Consider the following 21,434-nt stretch of genomic DNA (forward strand, 5'->3'; position numbering starts at 1 on the left):
GTTTAGGACAACATAACCCTAATAATACAAAACATTCCAGGAATGTTCATAGAATGTACTCACAGGACATTGAAAACATTCCTGGAATGTCCCCAAATGCACACGAATGTCCCTGGAAAGTCCCAGGAAAGTGCTGTGTCAGCATTTTAAATATTCTTAGAATGTTCTGTTGGAACATTCCATGAATGTCTACGAATGTTCTTTGGACATTCACAGTATATGTTTTAGACTGAATGTCTTGTTGGAACATTCCATGAATGTATACGAATGTTCTTTAGACATTCACAGTATATTTTTTAGACTGAATGTCTTGTTGGGACATTCCATGAATGTTGGAACATTCCATGAATGTTCTTTGGACATTCACAGTATATTTTTTAGACTAAATGTCTTGTTAGAACATTCCATGAATGTCTACGAACGTTCTTTGAACATTCACAGTATATTTTTTAGACATTCTCTGAAATATATCGTCAGTGATGTGACAATACCTCCTATATCTTTTTTCATGAGGTTTGCAGGAGACGAAAAACATTTTTTAAGGTCACCTCCTGTGTTTTCATACGTAAATTCTGACTTGTTTTGTAGTAAATATAGTTAAATTTAATGCAAAACAAGTCAAAAAATATATGAAAACAGGAGGTGGCCCAAACAAGTTTTTAGTCTATCTTACAAATCTCATGAAAAAACAGATAGGAGGTATTGTCACATCACTGACGATATGTGGCCATACCAAATAATACATCCTTGATAAATATAAACATTTTTATTGCAAAAAATCTTTTCATACATTTTTTTAATGTAATTTACTGATATTCCTATAAAAAATGTGTCACATTTGCTTTATAAACCTTTCTTTTGCCTTTCATAGCCACATATTCCATTTCCTTCCTGGTTTTTTGTAGACCACTTCTCTCAGCTGATTCTAAAAGAAAAAATAAATGGTAATTTTTCTATCCTTTACAATTAACAATCAGAAGAAATATTTACAGGTAATAATATGCATAAATAATAAAACATTTTGTATTTTGACAACGACGTCCGATGTGGAAGTAGAAACCGTAATAAAGTTATTTTTTCAAGTAAATTGTGGCTTATTTCCCCATTAAAATAGTTACAATAATTACAAAAATGCCACAAAGAAATAGTTTTTTCACAAACAAATAAGTATTTTGTTGTATTATATTTATTGTTTTTATTATTTACTTTAACTTAAGATTATAACTTAATTCTTGTTTTCTATTTCTGATGTTTTTATTTATTTACATTCAATATTAATCTGTTTTCTTGTATAATCTACTTCGCAATAATTATGTGATATACTTATTGGACTTAAAATGAATTCAAAAATTTTTTGTTATTGGGCAACAATGTCAACTTAGATCTCTGATGTAGATAATGAAGAGCAACGGTATCTACAGTTGGAAAAATTAAAGAATAGGGCTTTTCATCGATTGTCATTTGTTTCAAGCTTCTGTCATGTCACATAATATTAATATATCTACGTCATATGTCTTTGGTTTGTATTATTGTATATACCAATAACGTATGTCGTAGATATATTAATATTATGTGACACATGACAAAAGCTCGAAAAAAATGACTGTGAATGAAAAGCCCTATACGCTGTGAGCTCGTACGTAGAGGGGATATTTATAAATTCGTGAGCGCCAGTAGTGACAAGTCTGTAAACGTTTACCGGAAATTTGACATAAATGTCAAAGTGATTAAATTTAAATTAAGATTAAAAACATTAATTATAAAAAATATTAGTTGATCAAAGCTGTGGTTTATATTTTTACCTTAAATATACTTACGTTTTAAATACTGAATTTGCGTTTTTTAATGTTCTGTAATATGTAATTATAAATTAATCTTGGCGCCATCTACATGATAATTGTGAAAGTATCCGAAGTAAGAAATTAATATTTCATCAATAGAACGTCAAAATGATTAGCAAAATCTTAAAAAAATCTATTACAATTTAATTACTTTTTAGCGTTATAAATATTAAGCGATAACAATTAAATAATAAATTTAAAAATTACCGGTGAAAGTTGAATTAGTAACCGCTAGGAGCGACACCAGCGAAGCTCAGAGCGTATACCCATGAACGATCACATCAATCACTTATTTTGTATTTGCTATCTTTTTCTATTTTAGAACAAATAGGAAATGATATAAAAACCTTAAAAATAAAAAACTGGAGAAAAAAAGCACGAAACAGATCAGAGTGGAGAAGAATCCTGGAACAGGCCAAGACCCAGCCCAGAAAGGGCTGTCGAGCCAATGATGATAATGATGATGATCTTTTTCTATAACAAACGTTTGTGATTTATAGAAAAAGACAGCAAATACAAAATAAGTGATTGATGTGATCGTTCATGGTTATAGGGCTTTTCAGTCACAGTCATTTGTTTCGAGCTTCTGTCATGTGTCACATAATATTAATATATCTACGTCATATGTTACTGATATAACCAATGATACAAACCAAAGACGTATGACGTAGATATATTAATATATGTGATACATGACAGTAGCTCGAAACAAATGACAATGAACAAAGCAATAGGGCTTTTCATCGATTGTCATTTGTTTCGATCTTCTGTCATATGTTGTATAGTCTGTGTATAATATTAATATACACGGATTATACGAAATATGACAGAAGCTCGAAACAAATGACTGTGAATGAAAAGCCCTATATAGGGCTTTTCATCGATTGTTATTTGTTTCGAACTTCTGTCATATGTTATATAATCTGTGTATAATATTAATACAACACGGATTATACGACATATGACAGATGCTCGAAACAAATGACTATAAATGAAAAGCCCTGTTCTTTAATTTTTCCAACTGTATATTGTAATTGTATTATTAATTGGGTTAAGCATATTACCTGTGTGATATAAGCTATTGGAACAGCACAGTCTCTCAAACAAACAGTTGAAAGTGAAGTTCTGTCAATATCTTTTTCTAAAAAATGTTTTGAACATACTGCTCTATTAACAAATCTGATCTATACTTCATGCCTTCTTCGCAGGATCTTCTGGAAAGCTAAAAATACAAAATATATGCATTACTGAGCATTATTAACAAATTTTAATTTTAAATAAAAAATATGATTAATGAACTCACAAAATATTATAAAAAGCAGCTTAGAAATTGTTTATTAGTATAGTCGTTTCCCTAGACACAACTGGCTAGTGATTTTAGTAGGTAATTTTTTGTTTTTGGCCAATTTTGCCAAAATTACTAACTATTTGGTTATTATTTTTTTGCCAATTTTACCAAATTGTCAAAATTATTTACTAAAATCACTAGCCAGTTGTGTCTCATACTAAGTTTAGCGAACCGGCTATACTATTCATACTGTGTATTCATTGGTTGGTACTATTATAGTGTGTGGTCTACCATCCTGTTTATAAATGCATACATTAGCAAAAACGCAAAAAAAAAAAATTAATTTTACAAATAATCCGTTTGTTATTATCTCTATTTACTATTTTAGTTAGGAATAAGCAAGTTTGTGGCTTATTCGCAATTATTAAAATAATAAATGGATATTTTCTGAAATAGGGGCATGCCTTTGTTTACATATTTGCATAGGTACTAACCTTTGAAACGTTATTCCTGCAGATTTTTTATCTACATTGCTTCTGCTACTCCAACTGATTTTATGCACTATGTTAATAATACTATTAAAGTTATTATAAAAGTATCCGAATTAAAAAAATATTCTTAAAAAGCACAAATAAAAACAAACAACGATCACGCACGGCAAGGTGGCCAAGGCCAAGATGCATGCCCTCACCCACTCTTCTATGATGCATGCCAAGATGGCCGAAGCGCCGAAGTCCGAAGTGAGGTCATTGGTCGTTTTTAGTCACGTGATGCCCTCTCTAAGCACCATGCACAAATACATGCGCCGTGAATTTGAAAATGAACATATAGGAACATTGGTAGTATGTTCACAGAATGTCTTATGGTAACATTCCAGGAATAATTTAATCAGATGTTCACCGAATGTTCCCTAAATGTCCAGGACATTCAAATATTTATAGAACTTTGGTAGTACATTCCTGGAATGTTGTGTGTTGTTAGGGAATTTGGTTAATTCTTGAAATACTATAAACAAAAATGAAAATACATTTCAATAGATATAATAATCTCGAAAATTGCTTACCATCCTCGCTAATTATTTCTTTTACTAACACAACTCTTTTAACTAACACAATAATTTAACCTTGTAAAGTTAGGCCGAATTTACTTTGTAATACTAAGGCGATTTGGCGGTTTCTAAATGTAGGCGTAGCATTCTTGAAAGTAGATTAGCGGTAAGTGCAATATGCTAAGGTATATAGACGGCAACTGTAGCAGATACTGTCAAAACGCCATAGTATTTAACATTTGCCGCCAAATAGCTTAGTATTTTAACTGAAAAGTGTAGATACCGCTAACAAAATTGCAATTTTATTTAAAATGTAATGCTTCTACAACTCCAAAGACTTTATAAATATACACTAAATACCCTATTCTACCTAAAAATACAAAAATCTCATTTTCGATAAAAAATCAGTTCCCGCCTTTGGGCTTAGCACGGCAGAGAGACTCAGATGGATGGGACATATAGAAAGGAGGAATCCAGAAGCCGTTATCAAGAAAATTTCCAAATGGAGACCTGTATAAGGCAGACCACGAGAAAGACCCAAAACTAGATGGGAGAACCAGATAACCTTAAGAAGATGGGAGTTAGAGAATGGGTAACCAGAAGCAAAAACAGGAACGAATGGAGGAAAATTGTAGAAGATGCCAAGTCACACAACCAATTGTAAAACCAAAATGTTAATGCAGATTGATTCACCTCGGCCAACGAATCAGAAGAGCCCAAAGAGGGCGGCAATCACTCCGCTAGGAGTGTAGATGCCATGATGATGATAATCAAATCTAGAGTTCTTGCAACCAAAAAAGATTATGTGTGACATCTGTGAAGACTATAGATTGGCCAAAAAGGAGAAGAGGGTGCATGCACAAAAGAAACAGACATATCATTCGCACATTACAAAGAAATTGATAATGCGCCAAGAACGTGAAAATGGCAAAAAATAAACAGAACTTAAACTGTGATATTATACGTTTTGATCTGGAAAAGGTCAAAAATCTACCTAAATTTGAAAATTTTTATGAATGTCGCTTGGAACCCTATGGTTCTTAGCCCTCGAAATGCAGTATGAGTCGAAGTCAAACAATAAAGCTCGCACGTAATTTTCCACCTTTTGTCCTATTTTAAACTTGAAAAAATAAATAGGGAATAATCAGATTTTATTGACATGAGATTCCTATTCCAGCAAGTATTTTAATGGCTAAAAGTAGTGGCGAGTCGGTATATACGATAGGGATGGAGGTTTTTGACAAAACACCTGTTTTCGGTTATACCGGTTTTTCGGTTTACGGTTTAACCTAGCGGTTATAACCGGCCAAAAAAAAACGGTTTTTACAAAAACCGGTTTTTGTTTTTTTTAATCCAATAAGTTACAATGTTACATTTACAATGCACTTAGTTTGCAATACTCCGCTCGACTCGATACTCGATATCAATATGATCAAAATTAGTACTATCGAAAGAACATCAATATAAATAAAACACAATTTTTAATAAAACCATTTTATTCTATTAATTATTATATTCAAGATTTAGCCATACGGCTCACACTCCCTCTAAGGGGAAAATTGACTCATCCCAGATACCTACGGTATCAAAAGGATTGAGCTCTGGTGGGACTCTTTCCGTTTTATTGAGCCCTAGGTGACTTGGTATGCAGGTGTATCTCCCAAAAATTTTCGTACACATCTGGCCGTTGCGAGTAGTACTGCTTTCTGCATGGTCTTATAAAGATGTTCATTAAGACCCAGCTTTTTTATGCTTTCGAGGAGGGTCTTCGGAATGACTCCAGTAGTAGACATAATAATCGGTATCGTCTGGGTACTTTGCATTCTCCATTGTCTCCGTATTTGAATTTCCAGATCTCTGTACTTGGCGATCTTTTCAGTAAATTTAGTACGTAGATTATTGTTGTTAGGAATCGCCACATCAATGAGGGTTGTTTGTCTCGTTAATTTATTGACTAATACGAGATCTGGTCTATTATGCGCCACTGTTTGGTCTGTGAGCACAGTGCGGTCCCAGTATAGCTTGTAGTTGCCATCCTCAAGCATACTCTCAGGGACGTATTGATAATATGGGAGATGGTCGGTTTGGAGAAGTCCCAGCTTGATAGCTATCTCCTGATGAAGGATTTTTCCCACTGCGTCATGCCGTTCCTTGTACTCAGTTGCAGCAAATGCCTGGCAGCCCCCTGTAAGATGTTGGATGGCTTCTTGGGCTTGACATCCATATCGGCATCTGTCGTTTTGAACAGCAGGGTCTTTGATGATATATTTCAGGTAATTTCTGGTTGGTATAACCTGATCCTGAATGGCCAGTAATGAACCCTCCGTTTCAGGGAACATCTTTCCTGATGTCAATCAGTAGTTCGACGGTATATTGTCGATATAATCTTGGCTGACCTCATTGGGATGTCGCCCGTGCAGAGGTTTACCCATCCAGGCGCGCACTTTTTCGTCCTTAGTAAGGTGGTTTATGCACAGTTAATTATTATATTAATAATTATTATATTTATTTATTATTTTATTATTATTATATATTTATTGATTATTATTAAACATAATATAGCGTAAGATTGATATATACATATTGTAATAATATACAATTTAACCCAACCATTTCAACTTATAAAAAAATTTCCCAGACTCTTTCAAATGGGATTTAAAAAATAATAATATCAACATAAATATTTTACCTAAAAATAACTGATTTAATACTTCCTGTATGGGTGTATCGTTTTGAAAACGTAGGGAAATCCTTGGAGATTCGTATTCGTAATGTGTTATTCGATATTCATAGTCAGAACATTATTTTTGGTAATCAGAAAAAGTCATTCACCCACTTTCAATGTCAAGAGTCAAGTGTGAAAAATAGATGATGTTTGCGTCTACTTCAACTAGATTACTTCTTATGTAAATATTATGATTACAAATACCTTTTCAAGGAAATATTATATTAAAACTTAATTGTTAATTGTTTCTGGCTGATGTGAGTTTGCACTTTCAATTTGCTTCTGTATTTATAAAATAAAATTTGAATAATGGTTTTGTTTGTAATAATTACTTGAGAATAATAATTAGGATTTGGATCCAAAATAATACCTAACCTAATCCTAATCACCGTAAAAACCTAATAACCGGTTTTTACTTAAAAAAAAAATACCGGTTATAACCTGGACAAAAAAAAAACAACCGGTAAAACCGGTTATTGCTACGTAAAAAAAACCGGTAGGTTTTTCCCATCCCTAATATACGACGTCATTAAAATATTTGGTGAAATGTAAATGGGGTCTGTCATAATATTGGAGGTTAAATATAATGTCAAATTAATGCTTCCACAATATATTTTATTTATTTAGTTTATATTTTAACTACAGTTTATTTTTTAACCAACTCCACTTTCCGTTACCTATTCTTGATTGGTCGATTAGGTTCGTAATAGTCTTGTTGTATGGTAAGTTTAGTTAGGCGTTAATTTTAAGAAATGTTGCTGGATAAGTGAGCACAGCTGTCCAAAGCCATAAAAGAAGAAGAAAAAAACAAGCATCTTACATAACCTTCGATAGGACAACATGACTTTGACATTTATATTACAGATAGTTATCTTTGTTTCACACTCTTATAGTCCAGGAAGCGAAGCTTTTCACCTCGCAATTCTTACAGAATGGATCGATTTGCTTGAAAATTTAAGAATAAATAGTGGATAATTCAAGGATCAAAAACTATGTGATGCAGAAAGGCGCTGTGACCATGAGGGTAATTGCCACCCCATCTCGGGGATGGAAATTTGTTATTATATTTTGACTGCAAAAGTTGGTAAAAACATTTATTCTAAGCAAAAACGTTTTTTGCTATACATTTGTCTATATATTTTTTTGATAAAATTAATAGTTTTCGATTTATTCGCTATCGAAGTGTTAGTTTTATATCGAAAAAATCAATGTTTTTCGATAATACTCAATTTACAATTCACTCAATTTTTGCCGAAGAAAAAAATGTTTCAAACCAAGTTCTTGAGAATTAAATAATCTACAATACCATATTTAAACATTCTTTCCTATCTCTGAAGATAACCTTTCTATTCTGAAGAAAATGGCATTTTTGACCAAACTACAAAAATTCGTTATTCTCTTTTAACTCCAGTTTTTTAAGAACTAATCATTCGAAGCCAGTCAAACTTCTAGCATCTATTAACAATACATAAATATTCTTTTCATGAGCATTTTTCAGTGCGTCACAAATGATAGAAAAAAAGGTAGGTCCGTGATAATATACATTTTAGTGACATGATATTTTAGTTAAATCTGACAGTTGTCAAATTTTATTTGCAATTTGGCATAAAAACAAATCAATTGTCTTTATTGCATTAATAAAATGGTATTTTCTTTGATTTGTATAGTCTTTTAAATTGTTCAGATTATATTCGTAGATATATCATATAATTCGCAAATTATTTTATTTTCGATTATGGCGTCATCTATTGACAACTAGAATAAATGTTATAAATGTCACCGACGAAATGTAATCTCCGACGTGCGTTTTTTTCTGTCACATACAATTTAATGCGTTAGAAAGAAATCGAAAAACTGTGACGCACTGAAAGTTCCTCATGAGAAAAAGCATAAAGAATAATTAATAAGGCCTAAGAATAAAAATATCGCTAACTAACATTATTATGCTTCCAGTTGTATTTCTCTTTTTGTTTTTCAAAAAATATATTGATTTTTTTACCGTAACTTTTTTATTTTTTATTTCAGAAAGTTTGGTAAAAAAGAATTTTGTAGGTTTTTAGAAGATCTATAAGCTCGTTGATATTAAATCTTTTTAAAATCCTCAGTCGCAAAAAGAGGTAACTTTGAAAAGGTTAGTAAAGGTGGTTCTTGCATGTTATTACAAGTTTTAATTGGCAATAGTTGACTCAATTTTTGAAGCAGAAAATTTTTTTGCAAACCAAGTTGTTGCGAATTAAATAAGCTACAATTTCATATTTAAACATTTTTTCGTATCTCCGATGCTAATCTTTCTGTTCTGAAGAAAAGACCATTTTTTCCAAACTACACAAATTCGTTATTCGCATTTAACTTCTTTTTCTTAAAAACCAATCATTCTAAGCCGGTAAAACTTCTGGAATCTATTAATAATATATAAATAAAGAAGGCCAAATAATGTCAATCACCAAATTAAAATTAGGGTGGTGATTAGGAGGTTGCTTCCGATTACTTTTTCGCTGAAAAAAATAGGAACTGACATTCTTTACATTATAAGTGGCTTAATTTTTGAGCTAGAGACTTCTTTATATTTTTTGTGATAGATATTTTTAAATACTTTAAATTCGTTTGAACAAGTTACCCTCGAAAAATGCATAGTTTTCCCGTCTTCTAACTTTGAAACTACAATATTTAACATTTGACGAAGAAGAGCTAACATATAATAAAGTGTAGCTCGATTTCTATTGGCCTTAAAGAAAATTAAAAAAACGGTTTTGTTTATTTTTTTAAAAGGGACATTTTTGTTAAATAAAGTTGTTTTGATAAAACGAAAACTTTTGGAGTTATTAGCAGAAAACTTATTAAAAACATTGATTTTTTCGATATAAAACTAACACTTTCGATAGGTAGCGAATAAATAGAAAACTATTAATTTTATCCAAAAAATGTATAGAACGTTTTTTGCTTAGAATGAATGTTTTTACCAACTTCTGCGGTCAAAATATAATAAAAAATTTCCACCCCCGAGATGGGGTGGCAACATCCCCCATGGTAAAAGCGCCTTTCGGCATCATATAGATTTTAATCCTTGGACTATCCACTACTTATTCTCAAATTTTCAAGCAAATCGATCCATTCTCTAAAAATTGCGAGGTTTTGTCATATTTTAAGCTTCATTACTTGGACTATTATAGTTATTAAGGTACCAAAGGTATTATAAGGATAATATCGCTTGAGGTCAATGGTGTATATACCGAGGGGCCCGAGGTATATACGTTGACCGAAAGCGTCATTATCTATAATATACCTATTAATAACTCTGATGCAAGGAATTATAATTGAGAACAAAGATCTGAGAATTATCAGAAATATTACAAGCAAACGGCCAAAATCAAAATAGAAGACCAGTTAATTGATAAAATTGCAATAGAACGAGAAGTACGACAAGGCAGATTTTATCTCCACTGCTATTCTATATTTATTTTGAATGGGTATTTAAAGAAGTTTTAGACGGTTGTGGGAAAGGAATATTCTCTCTCTCTTGGACCATCACTCCTCGAGTATTGGGCGCATCTGCGTTTCTTGGCCGATAGTGTAAGAGGGCTGGTGGACAGCTCAGTGCGTCTTCTTGTGTTTATTCTCTGGTTAATCTGCGTAGCAGTTCCTTCCATTCTCCTCTGTTTCTTGCTTTGTTTTGCACTTCCCCCCAACTTTCCAGTTAGCCGATTCTGTTATGTCTCTGGTTACTGTTTTCTTCCAAGTATTATCTGGTCGTCCCCTCTTCCTTGTCCCCTCAGGTTGATATTCGAGTGCTTGTCTAGTGATGTTACTAGGATCTTTTTTTAACATATGGCCGATCCATTTCCATTTATTTTGCCTGATTGTTGTTGTTATAATGGTTTGTTTCGTTTGTTTCCATAGTTCTTCATTCGTTATTTTATTTGGCCAGTAAATTTTCAGGATCTTTCTTAAGCACCTATTTACAAAAGTCTGTAGCCTCTTTGTTGTGCTTTCGTCGTGCTTCCAAGTTTCTGCTGCGTAGAATAATAAGATTTTTACACAAGTATTGAATATATTGATTTTTGTTGACTCTGTTATTTGAGTTGTTTGGCAGATTTTATTTAACGCATTGAAGGCTAATTGTGCCTTCGTTATTCTTGCTTGTATGTCTTTCATTCATCCTCCTTTTCTTTCCATGATTGATCCCAAATAAGCGACTTTATCTACTTCTTCAATTTCTTTGTCTTTTATTTTTATTTTATTAGGTTGCGGGTTATCATTTTTAAAGATTTTTTTCTTCTCAGAACACTGTGTTAGCTTATCGACTTTTGTTTGCATGTGAGTTCTGTGTTCTGTTAACAGGCAGACGTCGTAAGCAAATTCAAGATCTTCAAGCTGATTAAAGAAGTTTCATCTAATGCCTGTCCGATCATCCGTTACTTTCCTCATAATCCAGTCTACCAAGATAAGGAACAAAGTACTAGATAATATACAACCTTCTTTAACACCGCTTTCAATATTTAGCTATTTCTTCTGTGATCGCTCCCTCGTGTTCTAGTCTAGCTTTATACCCATCATAAAACAATTTGATCAGGTTAATAATTTTTGTTGGTAGACCATACTGTCTTAAAATTTTCCACATTTGTTCCCTATTGACTCGGTTGAAAGCCTTTTCAAAGTCGATAAAACTTAAATTTATGTCTTTCTGCCATTCATTAGCTTGTTCTAGGATGATTCTTAAGCTGCATATGGGATCTATAGTGGAGCGTTTAGCATGAAAGCCTGCTTGGTTACTTCTCAGTTTCTTGTCCAATTCTTATTTCATTCTTTCGAGCAGAATTTTTGTTAGCACTTTAGATGAGGCGCTTAATAGAGGTATTGCACGCTAATTTCTACAGTTACTCAGATCTCCCTTCTTTGGTATTTTTATTATCAGTCCCTCTTTCCATTCTTGTGGCAGTTCTTCGTTGGTCTATATTTTATTTAGAAGTTTATATAGCATATCTATGGCTTGTTCGGTGTCTGCTTTTATCAGGTCGATAGGTAAATTATCTGTTCCTGCGGATTTGTCATTATTTAATAATTTAAGTGCGTTGGCAATTTCTTCTTTTGTAATTGTCCCAGTGGTAACCTCGAATTCTTGTATTTCAATTTGATCATTCAATTCTTGGGTTCGGTAATGTTTGGCGTATATTTCTTCAAAGTATTCTCTCCATCTTTGAGTTATTCATTTCTCAGATTTAATTAATTTTCCTTGTTTATCTTTTATTTCTCTTACATTTCTTACTCTATTGCCTGTTAGGTGTCGTATAATCGTGTATTGTGTCCGTAGATCATTATCTTGTGCTGCTTTCTCTGCTGATTTTAGCATTTCGTTTATGTAATTCCTTTTATCTTTTCTATGCCTTTTTCAATTCTATGTTTTTTGCTTTATATTTTCTTTCGAGGATCTCTTCTTCCCTTGTTCCTTCTTTTTGCAATATGTCTTTCTTAATTTTCTTTCTTTCTTCTATAAGCTGTAACGTGTCTATAGTTATCCATTTTTTATTTTCATTTTTTTTTCAGCCTGATTGTTTCGTCTGCTGTCTTCATCATGACCTCTTTGAAGTTTTTCCATATTTCTTCCACAGAATCTCCATTACAGTGGTGTATATTCAGTTTACTGTAAGTCTGTCAGTGAATATTTTCCTTGTTTCTTCTTGCTTTAGGGTTTCTACATTGTATCTTTTTTTCTTCTGGTAGTCTTGCGATTATTTTCTCTGGCTAGTTTCATCCTTAATTTGGCCCTGATGAGCATGTGGTCCGAATCCACATCTGCACCCCTTAAGGCCCTGACATCTTGTTGCCAGCTTCTCCATTTTGATTCAATTAGTATATGGTCGATTTTGTACTTATATCTACCACCCGGTGATTTCCAAGTTTCTTTGTGGATCTGCTTATGTTTAAAAATACTGCCACCTATAATGAGCTCATTCTGTTCACAGAATTCGATTAATCGATTGCCGTTATTATTTTTTCTTCCTAAACCTTCTTTTCCCATCACATATTCATATCCTATATTATCATTGCCAATCTTGTCATTGAAATCTCCAATTATCATTTTTATATCTCTTTTATAGTTTTTGTTTATATATTGTACGTTGCTTGCAATTTTTCATAAAACTCTTCCTTTTCTGCATCATTATTTTCATATGTAGGAGCGTAAACGTTAATCACTATTAGGTTATAATACTTTGCTTTGAGTCTAGCCCAGATAATTCTCTTAGATGATGGTTCCCATTCCATTAAATCATTTTTCCTTCTTGAGATAAAAGTATTGCTACACCCTTTTCGGAGAGGTGGCAACAACGCATTGTGCGAAATAAAAGTGTTAAACATTTTCACCAGAGTTTATTCCGATTTTTGAGGTAATAGTGCGAAATAAAATATTAACTATATGCGAACATTTGTATAAGGTCATAAACTATCTAAAGTGCAAAAAATAGTGGCAAAAATCGGCCTATAAGTAACTTATAGAACATTTTATGTTAATCAAAACAAACGACATTTTATAAATTCCAGTTCTTTTGACAACAGATAAGAGAACAAGTCTTGATCAAATTAAAAGCGACGTTGCCGGTTTTCCAAAAAGTTTTAAAAATCCAAGAAAGGAAATCAATCAATTAATAATAAACTAAGTAAACAAGATTTCGAAGTAAAAAGAATTTTAATATATTTAAAGTCATACTCAATTATTGCTTGAGAAGTTCTAGAGCCTTCGCCGGGTCGACTGGGGAACTAGAGCTTATCGCTTGCTTTAATATAGAGTACAAATACATAAAAAATGGTGGATAGTGATAATGATTACACCTCAGAAGACAGTAAAAAGAGAAGTCTAGAGATAGATGCAGACAATATTTTTAACAAGAGCAAGAAACTATCCAGAACACCAACCAAACAACAGAAAGATGAAAACAAAATTGATCAGCTTTTAAAAATGATGCAAAATTTAACAGATCAAACACAAAGTTTAACATCGGAGGTAAAAGGAATAAAAGAAGAACAACGAGAATATAGAAATGACCTCCGAGAATTAAGAAAAGAAATAAATGAATTCAAACAAAGTAACCAACAACTACAAAAAGAAAATGATGAAATGAAACAGGAACTAAAGATAGTGAAAATGAAGGTAGAAAAGTTCGAGAAAGAGAGAAAAGCTAACAATGTTATTGTCCAGGGTCTACCGATGGATACAAATAACCCAAATGTAGTCAATGAGGTTATGGCAGATTTCGTGGAAAGAGAATTAGGTATTAAAGTAGAAATAGAAGAAGCTTATAAAATAGGGGACAAAACATGTCTTGTAAAACTAAAAAACAAAAATGAAAAAATAAAAATTATGAAGAACAAAAACAAACTAAGGAATTCAAAGCCGGAAATATATATCAATAACGATCTAACGCAAGAAGAGATGAAAATACAACAAGAAATACGGAGAATTGCAAAATTTCAAAAAGAAAACGGTAAGAACACTAGAGTAGGTTATCAAAAATTAATTATTGACGGGACTGAATGGAAATGGAACAAAGAGAAGAATGAACTGGAAAGGGCAAAGCAGAACACGCCAAAAAACTGATAAAAAAACAAATATTGGATACAACACAAAAAACGGACACGAAAATGGCAAAGGAAAAGGACCTGAACAGATTAGATAAAATAAAACATACGAACACAAAAAAATATAATAAAAAACCGAAAAAATGTGATCGACTAAAAATAAGTACGTGGAACATCAGAACAATGCTTGAACCAGGAAAAATGCAGGATATCGTCTCAGAACTAGAAAGATACCAAATTGATATTGCAGTGATTCAAGAAATCAGATGGGCAGGTCAAGGAGAAATAAATAGAAAAAACTACACACTACAGTACTCGGGACATGAAAAACAAGGTCAATATGGAGTTGCTTTCATAATTATGGGAAAAATAAAAAATAACATTATGCAATTTAAACCAATAAATGAACGTATGGCTTACCTGAGAATTAACGCCAAACCATTTAATATATCAATCATAAACGTATATGCCCCAACTGAAAGTGCTACTGCGGAGGAAAAAGACAAATTGTATGAGGAACTCGAACGAGAAATGGAGAAGTTACCTAGAGAAGACACAATACTGGTAATGGGAGATTTTAATGCCCAAATAGGTAAGGAAGACTACATTAACCAAGTAGCAGGTAAGCACACAATACACGAAAAAACTAACGACAATGGCCAACGATTATGTAATCTAGCATCTAGTACCAATATGATTATCGTTAGTACAAAATTCGAACATCCCAAATACCATAAAGTGACGTGGATTTCCCCAGACCAAAAAACATGGTCACAAATAGACCATATTCTGATTACAAGAAGGAAGCAAACATCGGTAACAGACGTGAGGTCCTACAGAGGTGCACATGCAGACACAGACCATTTTATGGTGACTGCAAAAGTAAGACAAAAAGTCAAAAGAACACTAAAAAACACGACAACAAAAAACAAATGGCACGTAGAAAAACTGAATACTCCAGACATAAGGATTAAATATGCTGATGACATGAACAAAAAACTGAAGGAACAATCTAAACCTACAAAGGATATAGAAACAGAATGGAGAAATATAAAAAAATGTATAAATGAAACAGCGGAAGTACACGTAGGGATAAAAAGAAACAAAAAAAGACAAGAATGGTATAATGAAGAATGCCATAAAATGTTAAAAAAGAAGGTAGAAATGAGACAAATGTGGATAAGAACAAATAGACAGGATTATAGGGAAGAATACAATATAATAAGGCATGCATGTAAGAAAAAAATAAGGAAAATTAGACGTGAGTGGTTGGATGATAAGATAAAAGAAATAGAAAAAGAGAGTAAGAACAGAAACACAAAAGAATTCTATAAGAAAATTAGTGAGCAGAACAAAACGTTTAAAGGAAAGATAAAAAGCATAAAAGATAAAAATGGAAAAGTATCAGAAAACGATGAAGAGTATAAAGAAATTTGGACTAACTATTTTAAAGAATTATTAACAGAACAACAAGATCAAGACCTAAATGAAAACAGAGGAGAAGAGACAATGATGTTAGGAAACCAGCTACAAATACCAACAAAAGAGGAAGTTGAGGAAATTATTAATAGCAGCAGTAATGGTAAAGCCTCAGGATCGGACTGTATCAATATGGAGCTTATAAAATATGGTGGTGAAGAATTAAAAGATAGATTATACAATTTAATAAAAGACATATGGGACGAAGAAAAAATGCCGGAAGAATGGTACAAAGGACAAATTATCACGATTCATAAAAAAGGAGATCAACAGATGTGTAAAAACTACAGAGGACTGACGCTATTAAACACAGCATATAAAATCATGTCCGCCTTAATACAACGAAGACTGACCGAAGCTACCACGAATATCATAGGACACTATCAATGCGGATTTGTTAAGGGAAAGTCTACAACAGATGCCATACATACAGTTAAACAAATTATGGAAAAAGCTCATGGATATAAAATAGAAATTGAACTGCTTTTTATAGATTTTCGACAAGCATTTGATACAATAAATAGATCAAAACTAATGGTAGCTCTGAAAGAAATGGGAATACAACATAAATTAAGAAGATTAATACAAATGACAATGAGTAGAACTGTAGTTAGTATAAAAACTCAAGTAGGCGACACAGAAGAATTTGTCATCAATAAAGGGGTGAGACAAGGAGATTCATTATCAGCAACTCTGTTTAATCTTGCCCTAGAATACGTCGTCAGGAAGATCAACAAAGGCACCCTCCGAACGAGAGAAGGACAAATAATAGCATACGCTGATGATATTGTGCTAATAACAAAAATAGAAAAACAATGGAACGAATGTTAAACGAAATGGTAACAGAAGGAAAAGTAATGGGATTAAAAATAAACCAAGAGAAAACCAAAATAATGAGATTTGACAAAAACTTTGAAAACAGAAAGGTTAGAGTAGGAGAATACACTTTTGAAGAAGTCGAAAAATTTAAATATTTAGGAATATTAATAACAAACAATGGAGAAAGAGAAACCGAAATCAAAGAAAGGATTATTACAGCAAATAAGAGCTTCCATGCAAATAAAAAATTACTTAAAAATAAGTTATTGAGTAAGAAATCAAAAATGAAAGTATACAAAACAATAATTCGACCGACGATGATGTATGCAGCCGAAACTCTTAGCATGACAAAAAAACAAGAGGAAAACCTTAGAATACAAGAAAGAAAAATACTAAGAGCAATATTAGGACCAATAAAAATAAATGACAATGAATTTAGACAAAGAACGAACCTTGAGTTACTGGAAGAAATTGAGGAGGATATAGTATGTAAAATAAAACAGCAAAGAGCAAAATGGCTAGGACACATATGGAGATCCGGATCAACTACGACGATATACTCAATATTGGAATGGACACCAGCTGGCAAAAGAAGACGTGGAAGACCAAGATCTACATGGTTACAAGAAGTAGTAAGTGATCTCAACAATGCGGGCATACGACATTGGAAAGGGAAAACCAGAGACAGGAAAGAGTGGAGAAAAATAACAGAGAAAATTAAATAACGAACATGAGGACTGATCTACCTCAAAACATAGATCTAGAGAGCGTAAGCGGCGTAACCCCTAAAGGGGTGTTTAGCCACTATATATATATATATATATATATATATATATATATATATATATATATATATATATATCTATGGCTTGTTCGGTGTCTGCTTTTATCAGGTCGATAGGTAAATTATCTGTTCCTGCGGATTTGTCATTATTTAATAATTTAAGTGCGTTGGCAATTTCTTCTTTTGTAGTTGTCCCAGTGGTAACCTCGAATTCTTGTATTTCAATTTGATCATTCAATTCTTGGGTTCGGTAATGTTTGGCGTATATTTCTTCAAAGTATTCTCTCCATCTTTGAGTTATTCATTTCTCAGATTTAATTAATTTTCCTTGTTTATCTTTTATTTCTCTTACATTTCTTACTCTATTGCCTGTTAGGTGTCGTATAATCGTGTATTGTGTCCGTAGATCATTATCTTGTGCTGCTTTCTCTGCTGATTTTAGCATTTCGTTTATGTAATTCCTTTTATCTTTTCTATGCCTTTTTCAATTCTATGTTTTTTGCTTTATATTTTCTTTCGAGGATCTCTTCTTCCCTTGTTCCTTCTTTTTGCAATATGTCTTTCTTAATTTTCTTTCTTTCTTCTATAAGCTGTAACGTGTCTATAGTTATCCATTTTTTATTTTCATTTTTTTTTCAGCCTGATTGTTTCGTCTGCTGTCTTCATCATGACCTCTTTGAAGTTTTTCCATATTTCTTCCACAGAATCTCCATTACAGTGGTGTATATTCAGTTTACTGTAAGTCTGTCAGTGAATATTTTCCTTGTTTCTTCTTGCTTTAGGGTTTCTACATTGTATCTTTTTTTCTTCTGGTAGTCTTGCGATTATTTTCTCTGGCTAGTTTCATCCTTAATTTGGCCCTGATGAGCATGTGGTCCGAATCCACATCTGCACCCCTTAAGGCCCTGACATCTTGTTGCCAGCTTCTCCATTTTGATTCAATTAGTATATGGTCGATTTTGTACTTATATCTACCACCCGGTGATTTCCAAGTTTCTTTGTGGATCTGCTTATGTTTAAAAATACTGCCACCTATAATGAGCTCATTCTGTTCACAGAATTCGATTAATCGATTGCCGTTATTATTTTTTCTTCCTAAACCTTCTTTTCCCATCACATATTCATATCCTATATTATCATTGCCAATCTTGTCATTGAAATCTCCAATTATCATTTTTATATCTCTTTTATAGTTTTTGTTTATATATTGTACGTTGCTTGCAATTTTTCATAAAACTCTTCCTTTTCTGCATCATTATTTTCATATGTAGGAGCGTAAACGTTAATCACTATTAGGTTATAATACTTTGCTTTGAGTCTAGCCCAGATAATTCTCTTAGATGATGGTTCCCATTCCATTAAATCATTTTTCCTTCTTGAGATAAAAGTATTGCTACACCCTTTTCGTGTTTGGCATTTTCAGATGTATTCCCAGAATAAATCATTAATTTTTGGTCTCCTACTCGAGTCGATTCGCTGCCGTTCCAGTGTGTTTCGCTTAAACCAATAAATTTCAACTTGTAATTATCCATTTCTTGGCTTACTTGTGCTAGTCTGCCGTTTTCATATAAAGTTCTTACATTCCATGCTCCAATGGATATGGTTCCTCTTGTGTCAATTTCGGTCTTGTCAGTTGTGTTCCCTCTATTGTATTTTCATTCACTGCCTTTTTCTTTGCCATATCCGTCATCGTTTGTAAAGTGTTTTGTGGGTTTTTTTCAGGTGCTAGTTTTTTGGATTCCCTTCTGGAATTTCCTCTATCTGGTTACTGTTTCTATTCCATTTCATTGTTTTCCCATTTATTATTAGCTTATTAAATTTTACTTTTATATTTCTACCCTTACTTGCTTCTTCATAGGCAACTTGTCTTATTTTTTTCTGTACTTGTAAATCTTCTTTGGTCATATCGTTGTTGATGAACACTTTTCTGTTTTTGCGTGTTGTAGTTTCGCTTTGTTTTTCATGACCGTTTCTTTCTCATGGTGGTTCGGTAGCTTAACTAAACATGTTTTTTCTCCTAATTTTATTACTTCATCAATTTTAACCTTAATATTCATTTCTGCTTCCATGAAATTACCTATGTTCTGCCTGTGTATGTCCCTGTCGTTTGTATCAATTTGAAAACCTTGTATTACGACATTCCTTTCTTTTTCTAGTTTTTCTAGTCCTAGCTTCGGGTCATTCAGTTCTTTCTTTATTTCATCCTTCTCGAATTGTGACTTTTGATTTGCCTATTTGACCTTTTCTATTTCGTCTCTGAGTTCTATTAATTCTTTCCAGTACTCCCTTTGGTCTTCTTTTATATACGTGACTTCTGCTGCTAGATTTTTTGTTTCTTTAGATAGATCTTACATCATTCTAATTATTTGATCTAGCTTCTTTTCTTGGTTATGGATGTCAATTGCAGTTATAGCCGTTTTTTTTACTTTCGTTGAATGTCCCATCGTCTCCTTCTCTGCCTCTTTTTTTGCTTTCATCCGATGTATCCGAGTCCATTATTTTTTTATTTATTAACTTCTACTAGCCTCAATATTGTTTGTTGCTATAATATTTTAGTATAACAGTATATAACAATAATAATAAATCGATAACACCAGGTGTCTAAGGCAAGCCGCACACCAATGAAACATGAAACGTAAAACACGGCTAAACAAATCTTGAAGTCAGCCTACCAATGAAACGAGTGTGATTCATGCTCATAACATATTTTTATTTTCGGAAAGTTTCATAAATGGCCGGACGTCTATTTGTTTAGCAGTGTTTTATTTCCATGAAACGTGATTTACGTTTCATGTTTTTTTGATGTGCGGCCTGCCCTATAGTTATAGGTCCTATAGTTATTCTCAAATATTTAAATCCAACCGTGCAATATATTTCTCTGTCTAAAAAACTTTGACTAATCAACTCATCGGACCTAGGTTTTTATCGGATATAGATGGCTTACATTTATAATATTGGTTCAATCTTACTTTAATACTGCTTAAAATAGTTTCAGATAACATTTATCACCCTTACTTTCACGATCAAATCACTCAAGTAATTTAATTGTTCTGTTTTTAGTCCTGTCGCCAGGGGGGGGGGGGGTACAACGGCCTCCTTAATTCAGATGGACTTACCCAAGTTTTTTTTATATATTTTGACCCGCAGAATACGAATTTTTTGGGTAACAGTTGATCCGGATGTCGATAAGTTTGTTATAGACAAAGAACTTGAGGAATTACATAACAGCGATTTCTCGCAAGACAAAACGTCTTTTTGTATTTTTTGGGTCATTTTAAGCAAAAAATATTCCTACAAGTTTTTTCTTCGTAGAATGCATAGTTGTCGAGAAAACCGCGGTTGAACTTTCAAAAAATCGAAAAATTGTAATTTTTGAACCCGAATAACTTTTGATTAAAAAATAAAGTAGCAATTCTGCTTACCGCATTTGAAAGTTTAAGTCAAATTATATCGGTTTTGATTATTTGCATTGCTAAAAATTTATTATTTTATTAATTTATTATTTTATTGTTAAACAAAGCTATAAACACCTAGTATGTGAGTGATGTTTTCAATGATTTCTCGTTTATAAACGAACGAGTAGGTAGAGTAGCACAAGTGCAAGCGAGGCAATTTCTACGTAGCATGCGTTAAAACGCATGTATTAGGCACGGGAAACACTATGTGTTTATAGATTAGTTTAACAATAAAAAAATTAATTTTTAGCAATGCAAATAATCAAAACCGGTATAATTTGACTTAAACTTTCAAATGCGGTAAGCAGAATTGCTACTTTATTTTTTAATCAAAAGTTATTCGGGTTCAAAAATTGCAATTTTTCGATTTTTTGAAAGTTCAACCGCGGTTATCTCGAAAACTATGCATTCTACGAAAAAACT

General features: G+C 32.5%; 1 long non-coding RNA gene across 1 annotated transcript; it reads right to left on the minus strand.

Annotated features, from left to right (window-relative positions):
• Window positions 1-751: 751 nt before the first annotated feature.
• On the minus strand, window positions 752-4,056 carry LOC126884013 (uncharacterized). The gene is made up of 3 exons (XR_007697804.1): window positions 3,624-4,056; window positions 2,906-3,063; window positions 752-925 (listed from the first exon to the last, which is right to left on the minus strand). It is a non-coding gene; the product is annotated as an uncharacterized LOC126884013 (long non-coding RNA).
• Between the last annotated feature and the right edge of the window lie 17,378 nt (window positions 4,057-21,434).

The sequence above is a fragment of the Diabrotica virgifera genome, chromosome 4, assembly GCF_917563875.1.
Source record: "Diabrotica virgifera virgifera chromosome 4, PGI_DIABVI_V3a".
Classification (NCBI taxonomy): domain Eukaryota; kingdom Metazoa; phylum Arthropoda; class Insecta; order Coleoptera; family Chrysomelidae; genus Diabrotica; species Diabrotica virgifera.